Source organism: Suncus etruscus, chromosome 18, assembly GCF_024139225.1.
Source record: "Suncus etruscus isolate mSunEtr1 chromosome 18, mSunEtr1.pri.cur, whole genome shotgun sequence".
NCBI lineage: Eukaryota > Metazoa > Chordata > Mammalia > Eulipotyphla > Soricidae > Suncus > Suncus etruscus.
In genome coordinates, this window is record NC_064865.1 from 7917527 (window position 1) to 7944088 (window position 26562).

The 26562-nt window shown below is 40.8% G+C and overlaps 1 protein-coding gene across 1 annotated transcript in view; it reads left to right on the forward strand.

The window, feature by feature from the left end:
* Positions 1-26562, forward strand: part of PACRG (parkin coregulated) — a 416149-nt gene that overhangs the window by 118753 nt on the left and 270834 nt on the right. The gene's annotated exons all lie outside the window — the stretch shown is intronic.

A 26562-nucleotide genomic window follows, 5' to 3' on the forward strand; every position in this document is an offset into this window, starting at 1 on the left:
TTTTATTTTTCTTAAAATCCATAGATGAGTGAGACTATTCTGCGTCTCCCTTTCTCCCTCTGACTTATTTCATTCAGCATGATAGATTCCATGTACATCCATGTATAAGAAAATTTCATGACTTCCTCTCTCCTGACGGCTGCATAATATTCCATTGTGTATATGTACCACAGTTTCTTTAGCCATTCGTCTGTTGAAGGGCATCTTGGTTGTTTCCAGAGCCTGGCTATTGTGAATAGTGCTGCAATAAATATAGGTGTGAGGAAGAGATTTTTGTATTGTATTCTTGTGTTCCTACGGTATATTCCTAGGAGTGGAATAGCTGGGTCGAATGGGAGCTCAATTTCCAGTTTTTAGAAGAATCTCCATATCACTTTCCATAGAGGTTGGACTAGACGGCATTGATAAAAGTTGATAAGAGTTCCTTTCTCTCCCCATCCCTGCCAGCACTGATTGTTCTTGTTTTTGTGGTGTATGTCAAACTCTGTGGAGTGAGATGGTATCTCATTGTTGTTTTGATTTGCATCTCCTTGATGATTAGTGATGTGGAGCATTTTTTCATGTGCCTTTTGGCCATTTGTATTTCTTTTTTATCAAAGTTTCTGTTCATTTCTTCTTCCTATTTTTTGATGGGATTAGATGTTTTTTTCTTGTAAAGTTCTGTCAATGCCCTGTATATTTTGGATATTTTTCCCTTATCTGATGGGTATTAGGTGAATAGTTTCTCCCACTCAGTGGATGGCTCTTGTATCCTGGGCACTAATTCTTTTGAGGTGCAGAAGCTTCTCAGCTTCATGTATTCCCATCTGTTTAGCTCTGCTTCCACTTGTTTGGAAAGTGCAGTTTCCTCCTCGAAGATGCCTTTAGTCTCAATGTCATGGAGTGTTTTACCTACGTGTTGTTCTATATACCTTATGGTATCAGGTGTGATATCAAGGTCTTTAATCCATTTGGATTTTACCTTTGTACATGGTGTTAACTGGGGGTCTATGTTTGCTTTTTTGCAAGTGGCTAACCAGTTCTGCCAGCACCACTTGTTGAAGAGGTTTTCCCTGCTCCACTTAGGATTTCTTGCTCCTTTGTCAAAAACTTAGGTGTTGGTATGTCTGGGAACATTCTCTGAGAACTCAAGCCTATTCCACTGATCTGAGGGTCTGTCTTTATTCCAATACCATGCTGTTTTGATAACTATTGCTTTGTAGTACAGTTTAAAGTTAGGGAAAGTAATGCCTCCCATTTTCCTTTTCTGTAGGAGTGCTTTAGCTATTCGAGTGTGTTTATTGCTCCAGATGAACTTCATAAGTGTTTGATCCACTTCTTTGAAGTATGTCATGGGTGTCTTTAGAGGGATTGCATTAAATCTGTATAATAATTTGGGGAATATTGCCATTTTAATTATGTTAATCCTGCCAATCCATGAGCAGGGTATGTGTCTCCATTTCCGTGTGTCCTCTCTTATTTCTTGGAGCAGGGCTTTATAGTTTTCTTTGTATAGGTCCTTCACGTCTTTGGTCAAGTTTACTCCAAGATATTTGAGTTTATGTGGCACTAATGTGCATGGGATAGCCTTTTTAACGTTTATCTCTTCCCTATTATTATTGGTGTATAAAAAGGCCATTGATTTCTGTGTGTTAATTTTGTAGCCTGCCACCTTGCTATATGAGTCTATTGTTTCTAGAAACTTTTTGGTAGAGTCTTTAGGGTTTTTTAAGTAGACTATCAAGTCATCTGAAAACAGTGAGAGCTTGACTTCTTCCTTTCCTATCTGGATGCCCTTGATATATTTTTCTTGCCTGATCGCTATAGCAAGTACTTCCAGTACTATGATGAAGAGGAGTGGTGAGAGTGGACAGCCTTGTCTTGTACCAGAATTTAGAGGAAAGGCTTTTAGTTTTTCTTCATTGAGTATAATATTTGCCATTGGCTTGTGGTAGATGGCTTCAACTAGATTGAGAAAGGTTCCTTTCATTTCCATCTTGCTGAGAGTTTTGATCAAGAATGGGTGTTGGACCTTATCAAATACTTTCTCTGCGTATATTGATATGATTATGTGATTTTGATTTTTCTTGTTGTTGATGTTTTGTATTATGTTGATTTATGGATGTTAAACCATCCTTGAATTCCTGTGATGAAACCTACTTGGTCATAATGTATGATCTTCTTGATGATGCATTGGATCGTATTTGCCAGGATTTTGTTGAAGATCTTTGCATCTGCATTCATCAGAGATATTGGTCTGTAATTTTCTTTTTTGGCAGCATCTCTGTCTGGTTTTGGTATAAAGATGATGTTGGCTTCATAAAAGCTGTTTGGGAGTGTTCCTGTTTTTTCAATTTCATGAAAGAGCCTGGCTAGGATTGATAGTAGCTCCTCTTCAAAGCTTTGAAGAAATTCATTAATAAATCCATATGGGCCTCAGCTTTTCTTTTTAGGCAGCTGTTTGATTACAGTTTCAATTTCCTCCATAGTGATAGGGGTGTTTAGATATGCTACATCCTTCTTACTTAACTATGGAAGGTTATAAGTGTCCAGAAATTTTTGTATTTCTTCTAGGTTTTCATGCTTTGTAGCATAAAGTTTCTCAAAGTAGTCTCTGATTACCCTTTGGTTCTCTGCAATATCTGTCGTGATCTCCCCCTTTTCATTTCTAATATGGGTTATCAGGTATCTCTCTCTTTCTTTGTGAATTTTGCCAAAGGTCTATCAATCTTGTTTATTTTGTCAAAGAACCAACTTCTGCTTTCGTTGATCTTTCGGATTGTTTTTGGGTTTCCTCTTCATTGATTTCTGCTTTCAGTTTTGTTATTTTCTTCTGTCTCCCTATTTTTGGTTCCTTTTGTTGGTCATTTTCTAATTTTGTGAGCTGCGTCATTAAGTTATTCAGGTATGCCCCTTCTTTCTTCTTGATGTGTGCTTGTAAAGCTATAAATTTTCCTCTCAGGACCACTTTTGCTGTGTCCCATAGATTCTGGCAGTTTGTGTCTTCATTATCATTTGTTTCCCAGAACGTTTTGATTTCCTCTTTGATTTCATCTCGGACCCACTGGTTGTTCAGTAGCAGGGTGTCTAATTTCCAATTGTTAAAGTTTTTCTTCTGTGTCCCTTTGTAGTTCACATCTAATTTTAGAACCTTGTGGTCAGCAAAGGTAGCCTGCAAGATATTTATCCTCTTGATTTTATGAAGGTATGTTTTATGTGTCAGCATGTGGTCTATCCTGGAGAATGACCCATGTACATTGAAGAAGATTGTGTATCCAGATTTTTTGGAGTGGCATATCCTATATATGTCTACTAGTTCTTTTTTTTCTGTTTCTCTTTTCAGGGCTAGTATGTTTTGTTGGGTTTCAGTCTGGTTGACCTATCAAGTATTGACAGGGCCGTGTTGAGATCTCCCACAATTATTGTGTTATGATTGATGTCTTCTTTGAGATTTTCAATAATTTATTACATAATTTTCTGGTCTCTCATTGAGTGTATATATGTTTAATAGTCTGATTTCTTCCTGTTGCACATATCCCTTGATTAGTACAAAGTGTCCATCTTTGTCCCTTACAACTTTTCTGAGTATAAAGTTGGTGTCATCAGATATTAATATGGCCACCCCAGCTTTTTTGAGGGTGTTGTTTGCTTGGATCATTTTCCTCCAGCCTTTGATTTTGAGTCTATGTTTGTTCTGATTATTCAGATGTGTTTCTTGTAGGCATCAGAAGGTTGGATTCATCTTTTTGACCCATTTTGGCACTCTGTGTCTTTTAATTAGTGAATTTAGTCCATTGACATTGAGGAAGATGATTGTCATAGGATTTAATGTCATCTTTGTAGATAAGTTTGCTGTGTTCGTTGGTCTCTCTTGTCTTAAAATAGACCTGTCAGTTTTTCCTTTATGGCTGGTTTTTCATCTGTGAAGTTTCTGAGCTGTTGTTTATCAGTGAAGCTATGTATCCTTCCTTCAAACCTGAATGTGAGTCGGGCTGGGTGCAGTATTCTTGGTGAGGCATTCATTTCATTCAGTCTTGTCACAATACCCCACCACTGTCTTCTGGCCTTGAGAGTTTCTTATGACATGTCTGCTGTAAGTCTTAAGGATATTCCTTAGAATGTAATTTCCCTTTTTGATCTTGCTGCTTTCAGTATTCTATCTCTGTCTGTTGGATATTTCATTGTAACGAGGATGTGTGACTTGGGGTATTTTTCTTCGGGTCTCTTTTAGCTGGTACCCTTCAGGCATGCAGGACTTGATTGCATGTAGTCTTTAACTCTGGGAGTATTTCTTTGGTTACTGTGAATAGTGCAGTAATAAATATAAGAGTGCAAAGGGCTTTTTTGCATTGTGTATTTAATCCCTTAGGATATATTCCCAGGAGTAGAATTACTGGATCATATGGAAACTGCATTGTTAGTTTATATATGTATATTTATAAATTTAATCATCGTGATATACACAGTTACAGAATTGTTCATGATGGAGTTTCAGTTATAAAATATTCCAACACTGATCTCTTCACTAGTGCACATTTCCTACCAGCAATATTCCTAGTTTTCTATCCCTTACCTCCCCAGCCTAACTTTATGGCAGACCTTCTCCTCCCACTACTACTCCCTCTCCTCCTCTTCCTCCTCCTTCTGCTACTACTCCTACTCCTTCTCCTCCATTTTTTCCTCCTACTCTTTTTTCTTCTACTTCTCCTACTCCTTCTCCTCTTCCTCCTCCCCCTTTATCCCATTTTTCCCTTTTAGACACTGTAGTTTTCAATACTGTTACTGAAGAGGTATCATGCATATCTTTGCCTCCTCTTAGCACCCAGTTGTCCAGAGTGATCATTTCTAAATAATATTGTCATAGTGGTCCCTTTACTGTTAACTGCATGTCCCCCCCACTCTTTGTGGTAAGCTTTCTACCATAGACTGATCCTCCTGGCCCTTATTTCTATTTTCTTTGGGAATTATTACAATACCATCATACTTTGCTTTATATTTTATTATTATTATTATTATTGTTATTATTTGGTTTTGGGGCCACACCCAGCGGCACTCAGGGGTTACTCCTACCTCTGTGCTCAAAAATTGCTCCTGGCAGGCCCTGGAGACCATATAAGATGCCGGAATTCAAACCACCATTGGTCCTGAGTCAGCTGCTTGCAAAGAAAACACCCTACAACTGTGCTATTTCTCCGGTCCCTGCTTTATATTTTATATCTCACAAATGAGTGCAAACATTCTTTGTCCCTCTGACTCATTTCACTCAGCATGTCTTGCTAGTCTTTTGTTGAGGATGTTTTCATCTGTATTCATCAGGAATATTGGCACATGATTGGTGTTTCTGCTTCTTGTATCCAAGTAATGTTTGCTTCATATAAATTGTTTGGGAGTATTTCTGTTTCTTTCGTTTTCTGATGAAGCCTGGGAGGAATTGGAAGTATGTTTTCTTTAAAGGTTTGGAAGACCTCACTAGTGAATCCATCTAGACCTATTTGGGGGGAGTCTTTTGTTTACCATTTCTATTTCTTCAATAGGTTTGTTTAGGTGTTTTATAGCGTCTTGATTCAGCCTTGGGAGGTTACTGAAATCCAAAAATTTATTCATTTCTTCTATGCTCTCTCATTTTGTAGTATAAAGATTTTCAAGTTAATCTTTGATGATCCTTTGAATGCTGCTGTATCTCTTGTGACATTTGTCCTTTCATTTCTGATTTGGTTAATTAAGGTTTTTCTATTTATTGGTTTATCAGTAGTATTTATTTTTTTTAAAGAACTAACTTTTGGTTTCATTAATCTTTTGGATATTTTATACCAGTTTACTAATTTTTGCTCTAAATTTTATTATTTATGTTTTCCAATTTGTTTTGGGTTCTTTTTGTTAGTCATTTTCTAGTTTCTGAAGTTGTGCAGATAAGTTATTATGTGAACTCTTCCTTCCTGATAAATTCTTGCAGAGATATAAACTTTCCTCTTAATTCCTCTTTTGCTGTGTTCCACAAGTTCTGGTAGGTCATGTCCTCATTTTCATTTATTTCCAGGAATCTTTTTATTTCCTCTCTGATCCATTGGCTATTCAGTAATGAACTGTTTAATTTTCAAGTGTTTGAGTTATTCCTCTATTTCTGATTATGATTAACTTCTATTTTCAGTGAATCATGGTCTGAAAAATAGTTGATATGATTTTTATCCTCTTGACTTTTTTTGGTGGACCATTATGTCTCTCTTGGAGAAGACGCACATGCATTGTGTATATAAATGTGTGTATATGCTCTTTCTTCTATATCTTCCTTCAATTCAAGTATTTCCTTGTTGAGCTTTAGTCTAGTTGATCTATTAAGGGGTTATAGAGCAGTCTCCAACTACTGTTATGTTTCTCTCAGTGTCTTCCTTCTAGTCTATTAACAGTTGTTTTAAGTATCTTGCAGATTTCACATTAGGTGCTTATATGTTTAGGAGAATGAATTCTTCCTATTGTACACATCCCTGATCATTAAAAATGATCCTCTTTGTCTATTATGACTTTTTAAAGCCTGAACTCAGTTATCTGATATAAAAATGGTCATTCTGGCCTTTTGTAGGGGTTTTTTACTTGAAATATTTTCTTTCAATCTTTGACTTGGAGTCTGAATTTACCATTATTATCAAGTGTGTTTCTTTTAAGTAGCAGAAGGTTGAATTGAATTTTCTAATCCGTTTTGCCATTGTGTGTCTTACTTTGTGCATTGAGCAATTGACATTGACAGAGGTTATTGGCATGGAATTCTTTTGACATCTTTCTGAAGAACTTTGGTGTATTAGAGTTGTCTTAACTTAAAGAAGCACCTTCAGTTTTTCTTACGTAGTTGGTGTTGAGTCCTATGAAGTTCCTGAGCTTCAATGGCACTCTGCTTTGTTCTATCAAACCTGAATGGTGGTCTGTTTGGGTTAAATATTCTTGGTAAAGTGTTCATTTCACTGAAGCTTTGTTTGTTTGTTTTTAAACTATACCTCACCATTGTCTTTGGACTCACAGGGTTTCGTTTCTTTTTTTTTTAATATAAATCTTTATTTAAGCACCATGATTACAAGCATGTTTGTAGTTGGATTTCAGTTATAAACAGGGTTTCATTTCTTAAATCTATTGTGAATCTTAAGGATACTTCTTTGTATTTAATTTCCTTCATTGATCTTGCTGTTTTCAATATTCTATGGTTTTCATTATTCCACTTAGGATGTGCTTAGACTATTTTTATATGGTTCCTTTTAGCTGGCACCCCTCAGGTACCTGAATCTGGGTATATGTGCTCTCAAATATGGTAATTTCTCAGTTATGATTTCTTTGATTTTTTGTCAGGGTTACCTTCTTTATCCTCTGGGACACTGATGACTCTTATCTTGTTCCTCTTGATTTCACCCCAAAGTTGTCTATTATTTACTTATTCTGAGGCTTTTTCCCCCCTACCTTTTGTTGTTTTTTAGGAATTTTCTTTATCTTGGAGATCATTGATTCTATCCTTATCTGCTGTTACTCTTCTGTGAAGGCCTTCAACTGAGTTTTTTATTTTGCAAGGGTTCTGGGTTTTAACCCTTCAGCCCTGGTGAGGTTCCCTATGGTGCTTCTTGCAGTGGTTGAACCAGAAAAATGCAGGGAAGAGAGAGCAAGTGGTTTCAGGGCTAGAGTGGTGTTGAAGGCACTTACAGTGGCTTATTTTTCCTCTGAAAAATCAATTGAACTTCATAGGTTGTGTATGTTGGGAGGGTAATTGCTATCACTGGTATTAACTTTTATATGTTATATACTTCTGATATTTTATCAGTCTTAAAAATTTTAAATATAATAAAATTAGTTTGGGGCACATATAATTTGACATTATATTCAATCAGATGACATTGGAGTCCTTGATGCTAGGCTTCTGTAACATTGTCTTCATCTTTATGGCATTTACTACAGCTTCAATTTCCCATTAATCTTCCTAATTAGTACACTTTATAAGCTCTGCAATACCCTATTATGCTTTGTGCTGTGAGGGCAAGGGTCTCCCATTCATTCTGCTTACCAACAATTTCTATTATTTATGTCAGTGCTTCAAACAAAGTCTTTATTGTTGAAGGGAAACTCAGGCTTAATGAAGATAGGGTCATAAATGTTAACTAACTCCAACCTTTAGTTCCTCCATTAGTTTGGTTGTTTTTGAATCTGGGGGTGGGGGAGTCAGTACATTTAAATAAATTCACTTAAAAATTACTAGAAGGAAAAACAAGATAAAAGATGAGTGAGAGGGGCCATAGAGAAAGCATGGAGGTAGGGCATTTACCTTGCATGCAGAAGGACAGTGGTTCAAATCCCGGCATCCCATATGGTCCCCTGAGCCTGCCAGGAGCGATTTCTGAGCATAGAGTCAGGAGTAACACCTGAGTGCTGCCAGGAGTGACCCCCCAAAAATAAACCAAACAAAAAAATGAATGGGAGAGCTTGCTTGGCTGATGTCCCCATCCCCAGTCAATGAGCTATGATATAATCCAAGCATTTCTGACTTTGGGGGAGGTGATGAATAAGGGAAGGGAATGTGCATAAATAGTACACTGTGCCTATATGCAGAGTAAAGAGATGCCACTGAGATGTCAGTACTTAGATTTGACAGCTATGCTTTGCAGGTCTCAAAGGGGTACTTAAATTTCAATATGGACATATGACTTAGTAGTTGAATCTCCCCTTTTCTTTGTTGATAATGCTTCTACCTTTTCAATTAGCTGCACTGGTGTTCTAATGGAATGTGGCTATATGAAATCACTTATGAGTGTATGGCTTTTATGCTGACAAAGTATACAACTTCTTATGAATTGGCATCAAAAGAAAAGTGAAAAGAAAAATTGGGATGGTGGCAAGAGTGGTAGATGAAGGGATGAGCAGGGAAGCTGTGACTAAGGTAGGAAGATAAGTGATGAAAGCCTGCCTGAAGAGGACCCTGGCCTCCTGCTTTCTTGAGGGAGATTGAAGACATCTTTGACTTCACCAATGATGATTTGAAGAACCAGGTATATTTCTGGATTCCCTGAGCTGCCAAGATAAGATGATGCACTGCTGAGCAGAAGATGAAAGTTGATGTGCAGAGAAGAAAGCCAAGCCAAGGTTATCTTGGTACAAACTGAGCCGGTGGGAAACCCCATCACAGCCATGGTGAACCATCACAATTTAAGGAGAGGCAGATCTGGAGCACAGTTGCCTGTGAGAAAGGTGGTGCCATTAGGATCTGCTGGGGAGAACCACTGAAATACAGAAAACCAAGAAACTGACATTCTTGAAGACCAAGTAATCAGCAGAATGCCCTAGTCTTAGAAAGAGACAACAGGGGTTAATTAGAATTTGATCCTTGAGGGAGCCGGAGAGATAGCATGGAGGTAAGGCATTTTGCCTTGCATGCAGAAGGTCGGTGATTCGAATCCCGGCATCCCATATGGTCCCCTGAGACTGCCAGGAACGATTTCTGAGCATAGAGCCAGGAGTATCCCCTGAGTGCTGCTGGGTGTGACCCAAAACCAAAAAAAAAAAAAAAAGGAATTTGATCCTTGAGAAAGTCTTTAAGCTTTGCTATAAACACACACAGATGCAGTGAGAGCAGAAAACAGAGATATTGCACAAACCTATGTGCATACAGTAGAGTTTGAGAAGGGGGGGAGGGGTGTAGAGACCAGCAGGCAAGGTTAAGCCACCTACAAGCTAAGTGAAAAGTCCTGCCCTGAAGTAAGATCCCACTTCCCTCCCTGGAAGCCTCCCTTTGACAGGCCGAGTTTGGCCTGCTGAGCCTGGGACACAGGCTCTTCCCACTGGCAGGCCACACCTTTGCTACTGGTGACCCTTAATTAAATTAATTCTCTGCCCCCTCCTTTTTCGGGTTTTTTTTGGGGGCCACACCCAGTGACTCTCAGGGGTTTACTTCTATGCACTCAGAAATCGCCCCTAGATTGGGGAACCATATAGGACGCGGGGTGTGGGGGGAGATGGAACCTAATTCCTCAGGTTAGCGGGTGCAAGACAAACACCCTACCACTTGCACCACTGCTCCGGCCCCTCTAGGTGCCCGAGACAGGTAGGACTTGATCAAATACCATTTCTCTCATTACCAATTTATGACCTACTCACCCTTATTTGGTCCACAGACTCACTCGTTATTTACACTGGTAAGAATGATGAAAAACTGCAGATTTGTATTTTCAATTTTGATTTAAATGACAGCAGTTGAAACCCAATTTACCAGTGTTAAATTTTACAGTGCCTAAGTATTTAAAGTAGATCTAAAGAAAAATATCCAAGACAAGAAATATGCTTCCTCTTTGTTCTATCATAAGAAGTTGCAAGTCAACATTCTTATTCAGCAATAAGAAAAGGAGCCTTATTAAGCACCATTAGAAGCTACATACCTCTGTCTGTCTGTCTGTCTGTCTGTCTGTGTCTGTTTCCTTTTCTGTATCTGCACACACACGGAGAAACATAGATATGCCATCTATTAAAGGACTGAATAAATACATCTTGAACTTAGGATATTATTTGACCTGGAGTCTGGGCAAGTATGAATCTTAACTGGAAGCATGTTTGTCCTTAGAAGGATATGTTTGACTTCACTGATCTTGCCTCAGTCCAAAATTAGGGATCAATTATTATGGCTTTTTAAAAAGTCTGCCCAATTTTTTTTCTATCCTTTGAAGGCTCTTGGGTTTGACAAGTAATCAACATATCAGACCTGTGGCCAGAGCATTAACACATGCAGCTGACCCAGGTTCAATCTCCAGCATTCCATAAGGCCTCTTGAGCCTGCCAGGAGCCCCCAGGAGGGATTTCTGAGCGCTGAATCAAGAGTATCCCATGAGTGACCCAGTGTATGGCCCCAAAACCATAAATAAATAAATAAATATATTAGAGTTATTATCAGGAGAAAAAGTGCCAATGAAACCAAATAATATGGAGAACCTTGATGTACATAGCTTCCACATGACGGTAGGTTCTAGAGCAAGCAGGGCAAAGTGATTATGTTTCTGCTGAGCTAGGGAACTGGACAGGACCCAGGGCTTCCAGGTTTTAGAGAAGAAGGTGTTTGACACAATCACAAGGTCTGTAATTCCTCAACCCCAAGTATAGTTTTCTCCAAGAGGAAGGAGATGTCTAAAGAAAACCCTAACTTTATACCCTACCCCCATCTTCATCCTGCCAAGAAACTTAGGGGAGTGGAGGAAGGTTTTCTCAAAGTGCAAAGGGTCCAAAAAAACTTTCCTCAAAGCACCCCATAGACCAAGGTGATAGGACTTGTTCTATACATGGTGGAGAGGCCTGTCCTTCAATCTTGAGTGATTTAAGTAGAGCTGGCAGTTAGCTCTTGCTTATTTGTGAATTCCTGGAGCGAGGAGACACATTTCTGGTTGAACAATAACAACAGCAAAAAGATGATCTTTATCTTATCCTGCATTGTTTATTTTTTTGACCTTATATAGTTCACTCAATATGTGTTGGTGGAATTGAATTATGTAAAAGCTCACCTTTTCTTATCTGTGAAAATCCATGAGTAGCTAATAGTCTATTATGCTAGCAACAGAATTTTCTCCCTGCATAGTTCATCAAAAGAATAGTAGCTGTACTGTCTGTTTAACCCATATAATTAAAAGATGTTTAGACTTGGTGCTAGGAAGTGCCAGATTACGTGACCCCTAGATAAATGCTGTCTAGCTCCTGATAAGGCTCCCAAGCAAAGAGATGAAAATACAAACAGTACAGGTCTTACCTTTATTTTGGGCGGGTGTGGGGGGATGGTATTTGAAACATTTACTCAACTAAGAAAAATTAAAGCCAGTGTTCCTGTGGGAGTCATTTCCTGCCATATTTGCTCTGACAGATGGGCAGTGACATTAATTATTATGTACTTAGGAGGACATGACCAAATGGACCACTTTGGCCAGCTTAAATACGTGGTGCTCTCCCAGGGATGGCATGGAAAGGATTTGATTCTGGCTGACCCTGAATGAGCCTGATAGAATTGAAAGGCCTCAATGGACCAAGACCATTTCTTCAGGCTTCTTCAAAAGCTAAACCAACCAACCATTGCTTTACATGAATCGAACAACATTGAAAAATGGGTGTGGGAGGCTCATGTGAGTTCTGGAGACAAAAAGCCTCCCTCTCATGACCTGCCATCACATTACACCTGGTTCCTTTCTTTGTTTTCTTAGAGCATAGGTCCTGATTGCTTTCTGGAAAGAAGGGAAAACTATTGTAGACTTTCCTGCTGGGACCACCCTCTGGGAGTTAGATCCTGACTGGGGTTGACCAGCTGCCCCCACCTCTATCCACTTGGCTCAGTATTATGAATGTTCATCTTGATTGAGTCATTCATTTCCAAAACTGGTTCTATTACTTATGCAGCCTTGGATAAATCATTAAAATTTCCTTAGTCTCCACTTGTTTTTTTAATGGAAGGTCATGGTTTCAGTATGCCACACTTAGCAGAGCTATTGGCAAAAATAGGTGAAACACTCACTACCAACCTAAGAGTAAACTGTGGAAGATGATCTTGTAATGTATTTGCCACTTAAGAGTTAGAAGAAGACATTAGAGATATCGGGACATTAGACCTGTATGTCTAGACTTATTCTCTATATCTTAAACATGTTGCTTCTCAATGATATATAAGTTTGGCATATATTCCTTTAATCACACATGACTCTTAGAAAAAGAATTATTTTAGACAATTGTTTTTAAATCACTGTTATTTAAATTAAGGGGCATGGAAAAAGGAGGGATCAGAGAGATAGTATAGGGTTAAGAAGCTTGCCTAGCATGTAGTCAACTCTAGTTTGATCTTCAGTACTGCATATGGTCCCCTGTGCTCTACCAGGAGCCCTGAGCACCAATAAAATAAAATAACTCCCAAAATATGAGATGATAATCAACTGAGTGATCAGTGAAACAAGTAGCCCCGCAGTTGCCCTCCTGCTCACAGCGTTGTGTGCAAGAGGAAACTAGTTCTATGGCAAGGTGAGAGCAACAGGAAGCCAGCCCACAACAGGCTGCAGTGCCCACTATGTGCACCCTCATTTGGAGAACCCAGCATTTTTCACCTGAGATGTCACTATAGGACATGGACCCAGGTGGAAAGGCCTGACTGCATTGCTCACCACTCATGGCTTTTAGTAATCCAATATACTTTTTGATTTTTGTTCCACGAGCCTGAGATGAGCTGAGATGTCACAGGAAACCTTGATGTCTCATCCACCAGGAGAATCTTTCAGCTTCAGTGGCTTCTACGGTGACCAATAATGTCCAGCAAGGAACATCCTTAATGGCTCAAGCACACTGCCAAGGGTAGGTAGCCTTGGCCTTGACTACGCAAATCAGAGTCACTCCTCAGCCCTGAGGCACTTTGCAGATACTTGGTTGACAGGAATCAGCTTTTTAGTCAGGAAGTCTTCTCAAATGTATTGACCATGCCAAAGTGGTCAAAGTTTCAAGAACTGACCAATGGGTACAAATGCCACTCTACAGGGGGAGACTAAGTCAAAGGAGTGAGTGAGCAGGGTCAGAGAAAGAGAGAGATACAGAAAGAGACAGAGAGACAGAAAGAGAACCCCCATTAATACACTTACCTTGCACTGCTGAACCAGGTTCAAATCTCGGGCACCATGTTTAGTGCCCTGGACACCATGGGGCTTGCTACTGAGCACAAAGCAAGGAATAGTCTCTGGGCACTAAACCAATACTATTACTACTACCACTACTTCATCAGCAAAAATACCTTATTTTTAATTACTTTATTTAAACACTATGGTTACAAGGTTGATCATAATACAATTGTTTTTTTTATTTTTCATAATTGCAAAGTTGTCCATGAGTTTCAGTTATACAATGTCCAACACCCTTCATCAGTGCATGTTTCCCACCACCTATGTCTCCAGTTTTTCTGCCATCCTTTCCCCTGCCCTTCCCCTGCCTGCCTCTGGGGCAGTCTTTCTCTCTCTCTCTCTCTCTCTCTCTCTCTCTCTCTCTCTCTCTCTCTCTCTCTCTCTCTCTCTCTCTCTCTCTCTCTTTCTCTCTCTCTCTCTCTCTCTCCTCCTTTCTCTCTCTCCTCTCTCTCTCTCTCTCTCTCTCTCCCTCTCTCTCTCTCTACTCTCTCTCCACTCTCTCCCTCTCCCCCTTTTTTTTCCTTTTAGACATTGTTGCTTGCAATATTATTACTGAAGGGAATTCATGCATCATGAATCACTTTATCTCCTTTAATTGGAAATTTTTATTTAAGATTAGGATAGAATTGTTTCTTTAGTTGTTTTTGTTGTTGTTTGTTTGTTTTGGGGGGCCACATCCGGGGTGCCCAGGGCTTACTCCTGGCTGTGAACTCAGGAATCAATCCTGATGGTCTCAGGGACCTCTATGGGATGCCAGGGATCGAACCCAGGAGAGCCACATGCGAGGTAAATGCCCTAACCAGAGTATTATCTCTCTGGCCCCCAGAAGCAAAATGTGAGCCATCATTCCCACTGTGCTACAGATCTTGCAGCCATCCTAAGCATCCTGTTAGCTAGGCAATGGTTGGACGGTAAAGATGATGCCATTTGGATCATTTATTTCTCACCCCACTTTATGGTCTCCAACCTGTGTCCTGTGAATTCCGTTTTGCCCGTGACAGCCCTGGGAAGCCTGGGCCCAAGCCCCGCTAAGCTTTTGGGGACCCAGACAAGGCAGGGGGCTGCCAGTAGGTGGCCCACTCAGAATGCGCTGGAGAAGGACCCCATAGGCCTCCATCCCCGCCTCTCTGGGGCCTTTGTTTGCCCTCCCAGCGTTTTTGGAGCCTTTTTCTATAACGTCTGAGTCATTTACTGGGAGGAAGAAAAGGGGACAAAAGAGGAAGAAAGGAAGGAAGAAAGAAAAAGCAAGAACGCGAGGAAGCCGGCCAGCAGGGCCTTTGAGACCTGGGCTCAGGGGCGCGAGTTCCTGAGCCCCCAGTTCAGCCCCGTCCTGCTCCTCCTTTCTCCACACAACTGCCGCCGCTTTGTTCCCGAGTCCTTGGCAGCCACTGAAAGGATTCGGCCCTTCATACTTGGGCCTCCTGTGTCACTTGAAAAATAATAAACCATTGTCTTCATTAAGCCACCCTTGTTTTAGCAAATAGAATCCAGATACTGTGGAAAGCCTCTCTGAAAAGGGGCCGGGCAGGGGGAGGCTTAGCCTGGAGTGGAAGCTTTGAGAAAATTCCCTAGAGAAACGGCTTTGTTTCACCCATTTTCTTAACTCCTCGCTGAGAAGATACATATTCAAATGGGCTGGTTTGGGTTGGGGGGTGTTGAATAGTTGCTCGCACATTCTCATGCACCCCGGAAGGCCCTGATGATGCCTAATTACAATGAAGAATGAAGCCTTAACAAGAGCCCTCCGTCAGACTGCTGTTCGTGCTTGAAGTGACCGGCCAGCCCATGGAGGTGGGATTTGGGTAATTACCAACAATGTGGCTCTTTGAAAAATGCTTAGCGAATCTGTTCAAGACAAAAGAAGGTCTAATTAATCACTTTAGGCTCTGAATTCTCCAGATGATCTTTTTTCACTCTTTGTGTGTGTTGAAATTTTTAGGGTCCCTTGAATAAGCTAAATCTAAAGTATAAAATATGGGCTTGTTGGACACACAGGCCATTTGTCGGAGAGTTGCAACTGTGTCACTTGTAAGGAATCATCTACTTTCCTGCAATCACATCTCAACTTGCTTGAAATGCAAGCAGATAGGTGTACGTTTTTGTAGGAACTATTATTATTATTATCCAGTAGGAAAATGTGGCAGGAACAGTGCATTGGAAGCATTAACTGTAGGGTTAGTGTATTTTATTATCATCATGGGGTGTGTGTGTGTGTGTGTGTGTGTGTGTGTGTGTGTGTGTGTGTGTGTCCTGGACTTACATTTCTCCTAGTATAATTACATTCTGTCTTGTATAATCAGAGGTCACCACAGACCTATTTAGGATGATAATGTACTAAATTATACCCACCCCCAACCCACATAATTTATTTTTTCCAGCACAAATCCTTAAGCTTGACTCTTTTTTTTTTCAGAGTGCAATTTAGTACCTTTCTTCTTTGCATCTAAAAGTAGGTTGAATAAACAGAGTTTCTGCAAGAAAATTGTAGGGATGGGGAAAAAAAAAACACCATCCAATAAAAAGTTGTAATGTCCTCCTGCAGTTTTTTTTAAGTGTCTTGTAGAATGCACATACATGAAGTAGTCAGAGAAATGTAGGTTCTTTTGCCTTGTTAGTTTTCTGTGTATGGCGCAAAAGAAGCACCCTGTTCTTAACTAAAACCACTGAAATTCATCTCTATGCTGCAAAGTCCTCTCAGGACCTCCTTTGGCTGCAGTGTTTCCTGAGTCAGGGGACTGGGGGAAACTAAGACTTTCTACTGGAACTCATGCAAGTCACCAGTCATCTAGAAAGAGAAGCTAATGCATAAGTTACTTATTTTCTTGTAGGGATAATTGGGGGAAAACTGTGTAAAAGGAAAGAAATAATTCTACATACATATATCCCTATAATCTTCATTTCATTTCTTTTTCTCTTTTGGTTTTTTTTTTTTTTTTTTTTTTTTGGTTTATGGGTCACATCCGGCAGCTCTCAGGGGTTACTCCTGGCTCTAAGCTCAGAAATTGCTCCTGGCATGCTCAGGGGACTAACTACATGGGTCGCCGGGATTCAAACCACCATACCTCCATGCTGTTTCCTGGCCCCTCTTCATTTCTCTAAAAGCCAGCAATCTATGATGGGTACATTATTACTTTTTTTTTTTTTGTCGTCAAATGACTTTTCTCTATAATGAAGACAGTTACAAAAACAAACAGTACAGTGAGTGGGGTGTGTGTGTGTGTGTGTGTGTGTGTGTGTGTGTGTGTGTGTGATATTTAGGATCTTATCTTATGGAGTGCCATATTTCCAGGCCACTTGATTGCTGAATCATCATAGATAGTGAATTCCCACTTAAATGATCATTGCTTCATTGTAAGCAATTGTCGGGAATCTTTGGCATATAAAGTAGGAGAGTTAAAATGCTTAAACTATTATTTTATCTGCTAGAACTAGTTTTATTTTCCAAAGATTTGACAGTATTTAACATTTCTTTTAATAATTCTTGATTTAGCACCAAGGGGCTGATCTCATATTCCTGATTGATGGGTCAATATATTGTTGCCAGTTTTTTCCATTTTAATCTAAATTTGAAATGCCTGCATGTCTGTCTTAAAACAAGTCATGAGTCTACTCTGTCAGCAAAGTGTGGAGAGTTGTGAGTGTATGTGTGTGTACTGCCTCTGAAGAATGAACATTTTAAAATGAGGGAGAGTGATCTAGAAATCTGATGAATTCTAGCTCTTGCTTGAGAGCCCAGTTCAGTCCATCTTCTCCTCGATTAAAATGGAACCTGTTACTTTCCTTCCTGCTCTCCAAACACATCAATACAGATGCAAATAAGGGGAGCCCTTCCCAGTGAATCAGCTGCCTGCCTCTATCCGGGAGGGAAACAAAGGCCCTGCCAGCAAACTGCTTCTTAGAAAGGCTGTGGGATTCTTCAGTTTGCAAGAAGAATATTTATGGTCTCTGCAGCTGACAGCAAGGAAACATTTCAAGTCTCACTTCATAAGGCTTGAAAGCATTTTGTGAATTGAATCCACCCAAAGTGTCGACTGTGAATGGGTTAATAGAATTTCTGGGGGGAAAGCTTTTAATGAAATTAATGTGGTTTTGCTTCCAATCGCCTACTTTGTATGCCTGGGTTTCCCTGATGATTCTCAGAGGTGAGCCTCGGAAAAAAGTTAATAAAGATTGTTTTAAGATTGTCAGCTCTCTGAGAATGTGAACATAATAACAGACCATTCAGGTATTTGATAGCTTGGAGATAAGATCTTAGATAGCAGAGAAAGAGAGAGAGAGAGAGAGAGAGAGAGAGAGAGAGAGAGAGCAAGAGATAGTATGTGTATTTGTGTGTGTGAATATGTGTGTGCATGCGTGCATACTTGAATTGTACTGTTGGGGGACTATGCATTTATGAGGAGAGAGAGACAGAGAGACAGAGAGAGAGAGAGAGAGAGAGAGAGAGAGAGAGAGAGAGAGAGAGAGAGAGAGAGAGAGAGGAGAGAGAGAATCATAAATAGTCCCCTAAATGTGTGCTGTTTCTTTGAACTGACTGGGAAATAGGTTCAAGGAAACAAGGACAAGTGTCCATTTTATCCAAGGAAAGAGCCTCTGCACTGAGCTGTTAAACTACACACACTTCTGATTCCTCCATGTTCTTCCTTCACACACCCTCTCATCAAACATACCTACTTTCTACTTCTTTTTGAAAAATAGTTTATTCTGTGGTTTACACTACTGCTCATGAAGGTTCCCATTGCAAAGTATTCCCACACCACACTCATCACCTGTATACCTACCCTACCCCCCAAAGAACCCCAACCCCCTCCGTTATTGTGTCCATTGGTTCTCCCTTTATGTTGCCTTTGCCCCTTCATTGCTCCCTTGCTGTGAGGGATCATTCTGGATCTGTTTCTTTCCCTTTGACTGCACGCTGCATGTTCTCCTCTAGTTGCATCCATGTTGCTTCAAACTGCATGATTTTGTCCTTTCTTAGAGCTGCTTAGTATTCTACCGTGTGTGTGTGTGTGTGTGTGTGTGTGTGTGTATTTGTGTTATAGCTTCTGGATCCATTCATGCATAGTTGGGTATTTATGATGTTTCCATATCTTGGCTATTGTACAAAGTGCAGTGACGGGAAAAGGAGTGCATAGATCCTTTCCAATGAATGACAAACTCCCATTTGCATTGCACCATTTATACACTGAGAATGGATAGGAAGTTCTAGGGAGCTTAAATCATCCTTTACCGAATCTTTGAAAAGTATGGCAAAGCACAGGCGACAAAGTGACAACAGTTCAAAGGTGAAGGCACTTGCCTTGCTTGAAGATGATCTGGGCTCAATTCTCAGTGCCCTGAGAACGACTGGGAATGACCCTTGAGCACTGAACCCTGAGCAAACAAACAAAAAAAGAAACAGAAAATGAAGAAAAGGAAAAGAAAATGTATGCCTATGACAAAGGATGAAATTACTTCACAATTTTTGCTGGAGAACTTTGAGCATTTCCCTTGACACCAGATCTGTTCTGCAAAGCTGAAAAGCCACTTGGAGCATCTGTCAGGGACCGTTGTCTCCTGTCTTCTTGTCTCTGGGATGCTGGGAAGGGGCTGGTCTTGTACACCCTGAAGAACCTGGAGGGGCTGGAGAGTCTGCTGGACCCCTCCCAGCTGCCTTTCAAACACTTGCACTTTCCCTTTTTATTTTTTACTGGTCACTTATCACCTTTTTCCTCCTTCTCCTTTATTTATTTAGATGCTGGAAATGCTTCCAGTTGTGTCAAGAGCTATTCCAAGATCAGTGCTTGGGGTCACTCCCTTGAAGTGCCTTTGATTGAGTGGGGATTGAGTCCAAGCTCCAGCCCTTTGACCTGCACCCTTGACCTTTATTCCTCTGTCTTTCACTCATCCTTTGATGCCTCAGTTTCCCTGTAGAGTGCACGTTGGCTGTTTTCCTCTCCATTTCTCCTTCTGATACAGAAATCCACCCTCTACTGGCTCCCAGTGATGATCGATGGTTTTTTAAGTCTCACCTTCAAATATATCTCTTTTCAATTTTGTCTGTTTCCTCTTCTAAATTGCGTATTTTCTTTCCTGAAAGCATTTTATTAAGTCCTTGAATCAAAAATATTTTATTTAAGTGCTTCTGACTATGTGACTATTAATTATCCATATTTTGCTGCTTGATTTTCATAATAATATCAGTTTGACATGAAAGATGTTATTTATTTATTTATTTATTTATTTATTTATTTATTTATTTGGGCTTTGGAGCTACACTTAGCTGGGCTCAGTCCTTACTCTTTTTTTTTTTTTTTTTTTTTTGGTTTTTGGGCCACACCCGGCGGTGCTCAGGGGTTACTCCTGGCAGTCTGCTCAGAAATTGCTCCTGGCAGGCACGGGGGACCATATGGGACACCGGGATTCGAACCAACCACCTTTGGTCCTGGAACGGCTGCTTGCAAGGCAAACGCCGCTGTGCTATCTCTCCGGGCCCCAGTCCTTACTCTTGGTTGTGTTCAGGGCTTGGGAGTTTGGGGGACCATATGTAGTGCCAGGATCCAAGCCCATCACCTTCATGCAAAGCAAGTACCCTACTTAATGTGCTATCTTTCTGGTCTGAAAGATATTATTTGAAAGAAAATTATCAAATTGAAGCAACAGAATAGTTAAATGCCAACTAACCAAAACAAACAAACAGCCATCCCATCAGTATTTGTTCTTCTCATGCCTATTTGTTGACGACCTTCTTGGCTTCAAACATTTGTTTGAGATGCTCAGACATTAGCCCCACATCAGTGGACCCCTTGGTTTCTAGAAAGACACATTGTAGGAAAGACAGTGAGACACATTCTTTCTACCTGCCTGTTTGTCTCTCCCTTCCTTTCTTCCTTCCTTCCTTCCTTCCTTCCTTCCTTCCTTCCTTCCTTCCTTCCTTCCTTCCTTCCTTCCTTCCTTCCTTCCTTCCTTCCTTCCTTCCTCCCTCCCTTCTTCCCTTCCTCCATCCCTTCCTCCCTCCCTCCCTCCCTCCCTCCCTCCCTCCCCCCCGACCTCCCTACCTGCCTTCCTTCCTTCCTTCCTTCCTCCCTTCCTTCCTTCCTTCCTTCCTTCCTTCCTTCCTTCCTTCCTTCCTTCCTTCCTTCTTTTCTAGTGGTGCTCAGAACTTACTCCTGGCTCGGTGCTTAGGGATCTCTCCTGCTGGGGTTTGGGGGACCATATGGGGTGTCTGAAATCACACCAGGCTGGCCATTTTAAGGTGAATTCCCTTCCCATTGAAAAAAAAAATCCTGGTATGCTTCCTATGGTTCGATTTTCTGTTTTAAGATTTTTAAGATTAATATTTTTAAGGCTTTCAAGATTTCAATCCACTCTTCTATTTGTTTTTAATTATTTTTATACCATTCAGGTACCAGGATTTACAACACCATTAATTATACTCTGCATGCATACATCATTCCAACACCACAATCCTTACCACTCTCTCTAGTTTCGAGTGTTGAAGTTTCACTAAGATACTTAGAGGTATTGTTGTTCATGAAGATACTTCACTGAAACTTTCCCATCTAGGAATTGTGACTTTTAGCCCCAAGGATGCTTGAACTGGCTGGACAGTCTTCTCTGATGGAGCTGTCAGAGAGAGGTGGGGACTTCTTTCTATTGATAATTACTGTTGTGCAAGTCCACTTGTCATCTCTCTTAGGCCCACATATCATGACAGTTTATGGTTCCATGGCATAACATTTCATGTTGTGTCCAGAACATTTCTTTTCTTTTCTTCTTTTGGGGGGGTCCTACACTTAGTGGTTTCTCTGGGCTCTATGCTCAGAAATCACTCCAGGGGACTGTATAGAATGCCAGGCATAGAACATGGGTCAGCCACATGCAAGGCAAATGCCCTAGTCTCTGTGTTATTCCTCCAGACCCAACCAGAGAATTTCTAACCAAAGACCATGACAGCCCTGCCTCCTCCTGACTTGGTGGCTCTCCATTTGCAGACCCTTTAGAGAATCTCTTTCCAGTCACTAAACCTCAGCTGAGCATTTATCCACTCGTGCCAGGTGCTCCCTCTAGCAGAGTATTAAACTTTTAGATGGCTGGGACATCAGCCAAATTCGGGCTCAGGACTTTGACCCGTAAGAGTAAAAAAATACGGGGCCGGAGAGATAGCATGGAGGTAAGGCGTTTGCCTTTCATACAGGAGGTCATCGGTGTCCCATATGTTCCCCCGTGCCTGCCAGGAGCAATTTCTGAGCCTGGAGCCAGGAATAACCCCTGAACACTGCTGGGTGTGACCCAAAAACCACAAAAAAAAAAAAAAAAAAAAGTAAAAAAGTAAAAAAATACAATCATTTATTTTAGGCCCCAGTGCTGTCCCAGTGAGAGTCCCAATGGTATAAATATATTTGTGGAGTGAAGAACCAATTTGCCTGGGCTTTTCAGAAAAATAAGTTTTATTAAGGTACACACACCTATATTGAGAAAATGACCTATTTTTGCTTGTTGTGGTCTTTCAACTACTGTTTTAGAATACAACTATAGAGACAGAAACAGAACATAATGTACATTATGCCTCTCGTAGTAAATAACTCTGAGTGTTTCACATTGAAGTGGACTCTTTTTTAGATGTGTATAAATTTCCATCTACACTGGTTCTTTTTAATCTCACAAAAGACTTTAGAAATTTAGACCATGGCTCTTCAGATTTGTAATTCTCCTAAATCCTGTTACATAATCCTGAAAATGTGTAAGCACTTCATTTAAATTATTTAAAAGTTTGTTTTCCTCTTTTTTGAAGACCCAGACCTCTTTAAATCGATGTGACAAAGGGCCTGTCTTCTTTAAAATAAATTTAACCTGCTTTATGCAATTTGTATTCAGAAAGACTCAAATTAACTGGAATATACCTAAATGGAACCATTAATTAACTAGATTTCTACCCCTTCTTTTTTTGCTTAATGTGAAGCATGAACATAGAAAACAATTACTAAAAAACAAACAAAACAGCAAGGAGATTTATTGTAAAAATTAACCCACAAGTTTGGCACCTGGATCAGTAATTATTCACCAAGGTTTTGATATAGCAAAGCTATCAAGGGATGATGCCTCTCAAATAATAGGCCACATGCCAATGAAAGAAACTTTAAATGAGGTTTGATTACACTGGTATTCACTAAGTCAGAAAAGTGAGTTAATAGGTGAGAGGATACTCCTTAGCAATGAAAGATGGACTCAGAATCAGTTTTTCTGTTCTCACTCTGAAAACCCAGAAGTGAAACTCCCCCAAAGTCATTGTTACCTGGGAAAAAATCTAAATTATCATGTAGATATTACCTGGGGGCTAATGCCCAGGTAAGGCTTTGGAAGGGAGCATAGATTAGTTGTTCATTTAATATAATACTGCGAAATTTGCCCCACGGCTGGGGGTCAGGGAGGCTTGTCCCTCTAGTCCGCCAAAGGCCACATCACCCCTAGATTTTCTAGAAATTGTCTGTAAAGAACTGCCTGTAAATAACTAGAAGGTTCTCTAAGCAGCTGCCTCCAGGACTCTGGACTCCAGCTTTTAGAAAGAATAAAGGTGCAAGACCGTAGGACATGTGTGTGCCAGGGGCATTCCTAGAGATCTGCCCTCTGAAACTCCTTTTCACCCTCCGTACTTGGCAGAGTGCTGGACCGGAGTCACAGGTCTCCCATTTCTTTACAGGAGGCTTTCTGCACGCTGAGACTGGAGCTCAAGCAGAAAGGCTGACTCTTTGGTTCCCCATGTCACCTGCTTTCCCACCTTCCTGTTACCCCAACGAATCTGGGGAGTTCCCAGGGATGCCATTGCAATTGGGCTCTCACCAACCCTCGGTCAGGCTGGAATGAGGATGCTGCTGATCCTGTCACCGATCAGCTCAGGCAGGCACCTTGCTCTCTCCAGGGCCAGAAAATGCCCCAGAATCAATCACGTGTCAGACCTGCCATGAGAGTGCTTGGAGGGAGGAAGGAGCATATGCGTCAGGGGGACTGAGCGTCTTGTCCCTGGAGTCACCAGAAGCGGTGGTCTCTTCTGTGGTCCAGGCCCTGGTTTGGCACATGAGCATGTGATTTAATGTATGGACTGGAGGGGAGGAGATGACATCTGGTGGTGCTTAGGCTCAGGAGTTGCTCCTGACTCTGTGTTTAGAAATTATTCCTGGTAGGCACGGGACCATATAGGACGCCAGGGATCAAACCCGGGTACACCTTGTGCAAGGTGAATGCCATCCCCACCGTGTTATTGCTCTGGCCCATAACCAGTGTATTATTCCCAGTGAGAGAATAGAGGTGACCCTTCTCTCAGGTATACCCAGAGCGCTGGCCTAAAGCTGTGTGTGCTTTGGAATAGTCACCCTCAATGTGCCTTGGTCTGGCTTGTTTGTTTTCATCCTAACCTCGTGCTCCAAGCTTTTCTTAGTCATATGTCACTGCTGTGTTTGGTTTGTTTTGGGATTTATTCCAGGTTGGAAGGGGTAGGAGGATGATCAGGATTCAGAAGGGAGAAGAAGCGGTTGGATCCCCAGTGGCTATGGGGCTATCCTACCTAGCTCTGGCTTCCTCCTTTCCCTCTCCCTGCCTTAAGTTGGCTTTGAATTTTTCTTCCTTCTGCACATCAACTCAACCCTGTCACTCTTCCATTCAGCATGTCACCAAGTTTCATCTTTTGCTTTATCAAGATGTACATGGAGCTGTTTTTCCCAACAAAAAGAGGACTTATTTTTAGTCTAGACTTTGAATCCATCACTGCAGGGGTGGAGGAGGGAGAACTAAAAAGTAAAAAAAACTAAACCCACCATCTCTTGCACAAGAGCTAGGCAGCATCTGTCAACAGTGACCTTCTATAGTTGTTGTGGGCTCAGTTCTTCCACCAATAGGAGCCAAATGGCAGACTGGTATCTGTCCGGAGGACCGAGTTTTCTCTTATATCAGACTGAATACTCAGTACTCTGGGTGTTTCTGTTGTTTCTGTGCTTCCAGGCACTGACGCTTCATGAGTCTTTCTGAAAGAGTGAGCGAGAGAGAGAGAGAGAGAGAGAGAGAGAGAGAGAGAGAGAGAGAGAGAGAGGAGAGAAGAGAGAAGAAAGAGAGAGGGAGAGAGAGAAAGAGAGAGGGAGGGAGAGAGAGAGAGAGGGAGGGAGGGAGAGAGAGAGAGAGAGAGAGAGAGAGAGAGAGAGAGAGAGAGAGAGAGAGAGAGAAGCCAAGAGCTGTTGGGGCTTAGCATGGAGGAGCAAGAAGACCAGACCCTTACATAGCTTTGGACATACTTTGTTCTCTGCAAGAGGAAGGGCTCATCTGATGTTCTGGCTTCTGACTGTCACTGTTTCTTAGCTATTGTGATTCAGTCCATATAACTCAGTGTCCAAATCTTGGAATGAATTTTGGGGGGTAAATTTGAATCACCTCAGAATGCCTATCCTGTCTGCAAAAGTGACTAGTCATTATTTGAGACTAATAAATCAGAGCAAAAAAAAAATATGTTTGGCCTGCAATATGTTATTAGTTTGAGTTTGCTAATCCTTATTTTATGAAATTTAATTTTCACGAAATTGACTTTCCCATCCAGCCTCTTGTCTGGGAAAAAATGCTTTTGTGTTGGAGGAAGAGGTGGGCCAGAGCCCAGTGAATATATGTTTTCCCTTTTCTGAGGCAAACGTGATGGTTATGAGAAGATGTGGGGATCTGTGTGTTTACCTGGTGAAATGAATACCAGACAAGTTTTCTAAGGAAATCCTGTTATGTCGTGGGTTTAATTTTAATCTAATCTCTACATTGGAAAGCCAGGAAATAAGAAGACCTGCTTCTAGAACAGCATTATCAGAACACAGAACAACATGGCTAGTTCCGCCAAGAAAAAGCTAGCTGTCCATGGCATTTGAATATTAGTTTGTGACCAAACAGTGGAAATTACAAGTACTGAAAATGATACCAAATGTCAATGATGAGTCCTTTTGGCAGGAGATGGAACGTTTGGTGTGATTGTTGAATGTTGTCTGTTCTTCCTTGGTAAATATAGTAGGATGCAGTCATGTTTATAAACATGAGATGACCATGAATAAAATTGTTGAACTAAAAGATGTACTGAGAGAACATCTACCTATAGGAAGGTCCTAGGAGAGAAGGATTTTATCTCTTTCCGAAGTCCCAGAGAGTGTAGACAAATTGGTGTTCTGGTCGCCAGGCCTGCATGACTGTTCCTCTGGCTGGCCTGAGTCACTTTGTGTGTTTCTACTTCTTTCTTTTGAGTCCAGGAAACATCTGTGTGTAATTAACATAATACCTACAATAGCTGAGTGAACAGGATGCTGTGAAAGGCTGGCCAAAGTCTCACAGAGATATTGGTCAACAATTAATAAATGGATCACCAAAATATCTTTATTCTTAGATACAAATTATAAAGTGTAGAACATTTTATTTTCCATCATTGGAAGCCAGAATGCTATTACTTTAGAAAATAAACTATACTTTGTAAAACTGTAGCGACATAGGTGGGACAGGTTGGCTTGAGCATCAAAAAGGAAGAAGCTGTTTGTCTTATCTCTTCTTAATTTTTTGTTTGTCTGGGGATGCCACACCCAGTGATGCACAGGGCTTACTACTGGCTTGCATTAAGAAATTTCTCATGGAGGTCTTGGGAACATATGGGATGCTGAGGATAGAATGTGGTTTGGCTGAGTGCAAGGCAAACACCCTTCCCACTGTGCTCTTGATATGGACCATGATCTTTTCTTTCAATATATATTTATATATATATATATATTTTTTATATTTCTTTTCATTTATTTTTTCATGCTAGAACCTTCTTGCACACTTCAGGAGCAAATACCAGTTGCCTCCTCTCTCCTCTGAAACTTCCTATTAGCAAAACTGGTGATTTTAGAGATTGACATAAGCTTGGGATCAGGATTGGGTTGTATCACTCTTGTCTTATATCTGAGACCTCAAGCGA